Genomic DNA, 6,573 nt, shown 5'->3' on the forward strand with positions numbered 1-6,573 from the left:
GGCTCATCTGTCGGTTATCCAGCCAACCCGACAAGTCTGAATTGTACTTAGACTGTCCCCCGACGTGCATCCCCAAGAGTCTATGCATAGCTTTTTCTCAAATAATCAATATTACTCAATGGGGGTAACATTCCCGGGAATTTATATAGTGCCCGGTCACACACTTACATCATAGGGTCAACAGAGTATCGAGTTTTCAACCTGGTACACGTGGTGGCAAGCCACGGTACTTAATCCAGGGAACCTCGTATCTCAGATATTTCAAATTCATAAGCCATATAAATAATTCAAAGATCTTATCTCAACATTCTTAACATCATAATCATTCATCAATCCAAATCTCATTTCCAACTTCATTCAAAAACCATATTTCAAGGAAAATCCTCATCAATCCTCATCATCCTTCTTTCCATCCCATTCATTAACAGTCCTAATTCAAAACATAATTCTTTCTTTGATAAATAAATCAATCTTGAAACATAGAACATTTAAAAACAAATCTTTTTAATTAATTGCCTCAAATAAAACTTTCAATTTTATAAAATTTCGGCAGCATTTCCTTTAAAACTCGGACACTGCCACCCTTTTCGGGTCCCATCCAAACATTTCTCAAATCCTTTCTCAACCATTTCCAAATCTCAATCACTTTCCAAAATTTAACCAATTCCAATATCAAAGTATTCTCAAATCAGCCCAATTCCAACAATAAAACTCTTTTTAATGTCAAACCAGCTCAAGTATTAAATTATTTATAAATTAGACCGACTCAAAATCAAACCGGTTTAACTTCAAACCAAGAAAAAACCACTTTTCATAATAATCAAGTAAATAACTTTCCAAATCCATTTCTTATCAACAACCGTACTTCACTCAAGCAATCAAGCATCCAATAATCCAGTCCAACAATCCATTACATCCACAAGACAAATATAATCACAAAAGTAAATCTCTTTGCATCAATATCTATTTATCACAACTCTGTAATATAAAATAGATTTTAAGAAAACCCCTACCTCGACTCGTCGAAACCATAACTCAAAACGCGTCAACGAAACCGTTTCTCTTAACCCGAAACCGATAGCAACCTCAAACTCAGCCCCTGATCACTTTCGCAGCACTCACAGCAACTTAAAAGCGACGTGCAACGCTCAAAACACGACCCTACGTTACCAGAACCTCGGAGTTTATGACCAAACATAACAGATTATTAACATGGGTTCCCGAGACATAAGTACTTACCGAACTAAGAAAATGAAACAGCGGCGGTCGCTGGACCGGTTTGGCGGCAGCTCCGGCAGCCACCTCGAACGGCAGCGGCGACCAGAACTCCGGCAACGGTGACTGAAACAAACATACAACGATGATTAAGCTCCCGGAAATTAAAGGAAACAAAAGCCAACTTAAAACTTTACCAGCGATAGATCTCAGTGGCAGTAGAGGTATTCTCCAGCGGCAGAAGCGACGGTAACAAGCTCCTCTCCCGCGGGCTCCTTCTCTCTCCTGCGTTTGGCTCGGCGGTGACGGAGGTCTCTTCTCCTTCTTCTGCCCGCGACCAGCCTCGACGGTGACGGACCCAGAGGCAGCGATGATCACACGCGCAGCAGCAGCAACCCGTGATAATGACGATGGCGGCGACTCTGCACGGTGACGACGGAAACTGGAAGCACAAGGTGCGACGGCGAAGGCTTCTCCTTCCTCGCGCGTCTTCCCACTGTTCACCAAGCTCCATTAATGGCGACGATGAAAATACTTCCAACGGCGGCATGCGGTTTTGACAGTGACAGAAGCGTGAACGGCGGCGGAGCAGCGACGCGGCGCGGCGGTGATGGCTGCATGTGGTGGCGCGGTCTCCCTCCAAGGCTCGGTGAGGACGCGATGGCGGCGGCGAGGCCCAGCAACGCCGGTGCGCCTCCCTCCCCTCTTCTCCTCTCGGCTCTCCCCTTCCCTCCGATTTCCCTTTCCTTTTCTTTTATTTTTTTCTTCTTTTTTTTTTCTGTTGAGGTATGTGGGTTCTGTTGTGTGTGGGTGTTGTTGGGGAAAGGAGGGTGTGGCGGTGGGTAAGGAGGTGGCTAGGTTAGGTTAGGGCTAGTGGGTTCAATTTGGGAATTTTTGGGTAGTTTAGGTAATTTTAATAAAATTATGGGTATAATGTATAAATTTAAAATATAATTTAATTCTTTAAAATTACTTTTTTTAAAAAAAAAATATTATTTTAATTATCAATTTGCTAATTGGCTTTTAATTAAGTATTCTAATTTAAAATTAGAAATAATATAATTAATTTTCTTTGTTTATAAAATTAAAGTATTAAATTCTAAAATCTCAATTATTTAAAACTAAATCATATAAAATTTCTATTCTTTTATAACTGTTAAATTTTATAATTTAAGTATAGAAAATTATTCATTAATAATGAAATTGAGTAAAATTTATATTTTTATTATCAAAACCTGATTTAATTATTTTCAATGAAATAATTTATGAAAATAAAATGTCTAATAAATAAATAAATTTGAAATTGGCTCATAATAAAGTTTTCTAAAATTTCTGGGTCTTACACCCTATCCCACTTATAAAAATTTTCGTCCTCGAAAATTAATGTATTACAAAATACATTACATTATTTTAACACTTTGTGTAAAAGCAAAGAACCTTAGCATTCATATTTATATAGTTTCAAATACTTTGATTATCATATAGCATAAAGATATAAGGGTAGTATTGTAACTGCAAGATAGAAATTACAAAGCAAACTTGATACAAATGATGACATGGTTCAAACATATAATGGTAAAGCAAGGCGGTGAAAGATTATAAAACAGGCTGTGTTTAAAACGACATACTTAATATTCGCACACTGATCTCGCACTAACTTCAGAAATTCAACTATTCAACTTCAACATAACTTATCTCTACCATTTTTTTTTAACTGTACTTCATCGAACAACTCATCTGAGGGTCTCAACTTCGTCAAATATTTTGCAAATCTTAATGGTCACAAACCCAACATCAACAAAAATCTTTCGCATGTAATAAGGTTCTACAACTCCTTGCAACGTCGTATATTTACAAATTTTCACCTTTTGCGTTCACCAGACGTGTTCTAAAGAGCTAATGTGCCATTTATTAAGTTTAACGATCGCACAAGATACTAAAATTAATCTCGAGTATACTCAAAAGGATAATAAGCACCATGTTCGCGAGAATTTGAAAGAGTAAATGTAATTGCAGGTAAACAAGGATGCTCAAACAATGGAGTTTGCTAGAAAGAAATTAATTGACAACTTCAAGGATAACCTTTGGATCAAAGAAATTCAATAGGATCAAAAAGAAGGAAATCAGCGCATTAGTTTGAAACATATCCAAGCTGAGTTGAAGAAGTATGAGATTTCATAGAAAAGGAATGATTAAAGACTATGGTGACGCATTATTGCGGAACAACTTCAAATGATGACGGGATTTTCATAGTTCGGGGAGGAATATGGAATCAATAGCCGTGTTGCAAGAGTTTTAACATAGTCAGAAGTGTAAACGGTTAAGATGTGCGTAAGGTACAAATGACAAAGCAAGGAAATTTAAATAACACTCCAAGGAAAAAGAAGTGGGAACGACACATTAAATTGAATGGCACAATTTAGAACACATAAACCAATGCAATATAATAAAAAGGGGCACTTTACATTTTCAAAGATTCAAGGGTCGGCATCGTACCCAAAACAATTCCAATGTTATATCAAAGAGTACAAAATTTATAAAGAGAAGTATAATGACAAGGATAGACGTTCTGAAAAATTCAAACGGTAGTTTACGAATAAGAGGCGGACGCATTGAGAGTTTAAAGAACTTCAACAGAAACAATGAGAGAAAAATTTTGCATTTATCAGAATTAAAGTTGAGCTGAATCGAAAGTGTAAGATTTACAAAAGAAAAATGATCAAAGTCAATGGCGTCGTTTACTGAATTCAAGAGAATGTATAAAAACATAACCGAATAACATGTCCACAGAGAAACGGAAAAACATAAGGAGGGATTATTTTACCTTTGAAAAAGAAAAGATATGAATTAAACATTTTTCAGAAGAACCACGAAGAATATAAATATTTGCGTTACATCAAAACATATTCTACTTGAAAGGAGTGGTGTGAAGGTTGTAAAATAAAGGTCATTTGAAATAAGAACAAAAATCTTCCTTCAAGAGTTTTGTAAGACATTTAAGTACATAACCGACAAAGATAAGCATAAAAACGGTAACAAAGTTGGTAAGAATCAAATTACATTTAAATAAAGAATCAAAAGTGAAATCTTCTATAAATCAGAAAAGGAGTAGACGTATATTGCAAATATGTAGGTTTAAACCATATAAAGAAATTTTGAAGTTCATGTAGAGAGGTACATGTAAAAGTAAAAACAATTCTCATAAAAAAAAATTTAAAATTTGATTGTGGATAAAATTAGGCAAAGGACGCTTCAATCAACTTCTTTAGAAAGATCCAAACAAAATCTCAGAAGAACGCCATAAGGTATGGTATAGCAAAATGAATTTGAAGCTTATCAAGGAATTACGTTTTCCATGTATAGAAACACAAAATTAAAAGCCGTGATTTCAAGAATCTACAAGATAACTAATGAAAATAACTAATGAATATGGTTAGAGTAGAATACACAAAATGTAAAATATGAAACTAAAGAGTCAAATAATCTTAAGAAAGAATCTAATTTAGAAAATTTTGATAGAAAGAATAAAAGAAAAAATAATATATTGATCGAAACAAGTTCCGACTGCAATAGAATACAAAGTCCAGAAATAAAGACAGCTCAGGTCAATGACTATTTTTTTATTTTTTTAAAAATTTTGAGATCATTCTTTATACCGAAACAAATTCAAGCTTGAATCAAAGGGTATAAAATTCATAAAGAGAAATAAGTGGTGCGTTGCAAACAGACAGATTTCCGCTAAATAAGGAAGCTTTTCAAAACTTCATTTAAAATAGCGCATGCTAACTTTAAAATAATTTTGTCAAATGAAAGTCAACTAAAAAGAGGCAAAAATCTTTCTTTTGGAGAATACTTAAATACATAATCAAATAAAGATATTTGTAAAAACTGTAATAAAGTAGTTAGAAAATCAAATTGTATTTAAAGTAAATATATCTCCATAAATCAGTGAATAAACAAGCGAGATATTAAAAACATTTAGTTTTAAACTCTATAAGGAACTTTCAAGGTTATATAGAGAAGCATATATATATATCAAATCAAAAGCGGTTTTGTTAAGATTTGAAGTGTGGCTGTAATTATCGTCAAATAAGAGGAAAACTAAATCACAATTTGTTTATAAAGGACTCGGAATAAAAACTTAAAAAGGTATACTGCATCAAAACAAATTCAAATGTATATGAAAGAATACATGACTCAAGAGGAAGTGCCTGAATAAAGAAGGTAAATAGACTAAGAATTTTAAGCAGACATATGTAGTTAGAATCAAACAAGAGCGCATGTGAACAGGAGGGCAGGGTTGGAAAATAATCCGATCACTTTTCAAAAAAAGAATCGCAAAGAAAATCCTTAGAGCATACCACAGGAACAAGATACATGATATTCGCAGAGTTCAAGATTCCTAACCGAATAGCCTCAAAAATTAACTCCTCACGTTCCCAAAACCCGCGATTCGCATTTTCTATAACTCGCATAATGTCTATGATAACCCATTGGTGCTTCCACAAACATAATTCACTAGTGTTAAGCCGGCCAAACTTAATACCAGAAATTATGCAATGCAAGACTAATGGCATTAATCAATAGACTGTCATGTGCATAAAGCTCTATTCTCGTTATCCAAACAAAACCTATTACATAACTGACTCTCAGAGTATACAATGAAGTATAATCGGTCCATTCTTCAGGCTCTACAGGAAAGACCGCTCTGATACCATAATGTAACACCCTCACTATCAGAAGTCACGCTTCCGGCTGCGCTACTCTGATAGATGGGAGTATTACGACTACTTTACATACTAAATACTAAAATAGAAGCCTGTGACTCGACACTGTATCGCTGATTTCCTTGAAAACCGGAAATAAACACTTTATCTTAAGAAAAATACAAACAGGCATAGATTCATATACAAGACTTTTTACATAATAACTCATAATATAATATACATATAAAACATACAATTCCTATCCCTCTTACAAACTTGTAATAACAAAGACGAGGGAAGAAAATAATCTAATTAATACAACATATCAACTAAACGCAGTATAACTCTTCTTAATGCTTCTTCATCCGGTTCCTGAAAAGGTAAAGCTGTAAGGGGATGAGAACCTAACCACACGGTCTCACCACGGAGTTTCAAAGTTGTCATAAGAAGATATTCAATAAGAAAACTGTTTTCAAGCTCGGTGATTATCTTTGCCTTATGAATCCTTTAAAACCAATAGGAAATCATTCAAAACCCTTTTCAAAGAAACAATGTTTAATCTTTCAGAAATCCGAAATCTTTCCTTTCTTATAAGAAAAATCTCAATCAGAAATCAACCACGCAATCAAACAACACAATCATCAATTCAGCA

General features: G+C 34.5%; 1 protein-coding gene across 1 annotated transcript in view; it reads right to left on the minus strand.

Moving 5' to 3' along the window:
* The window catches only part of LOC107635034, a 2,374-nt gene continuing 2,053 nt past the window's right edge, over nucleotides 6,253-6,573 (minus strand). The window contains exon 4 of the mRNA XM_021121805.1: nucleotides 6,253-6,307. The gene's annotated coding sequence lies outside the window, so the exon portion shown is untranslated. The remainder of the gene's footprint in view (nucleotides 6,308-6,573) is intronic.

The sequence above is a fragment of the Arachis ipaensis genome, chromosome B04 (genome assembly GCF_000816755.2).
Source record: "Arachis ipaensis cultivar K30076 chromosome B04, Araip1.1, whole genome shotgun sequence".
Classification (NCBI taxonomy): domain Eukaryota; kingdom Viridiplantae; phylum Streptophyta; class Magnoliopsida; order Fabales; family Fabaceae; genus Arachis; species Arachis ipaensis.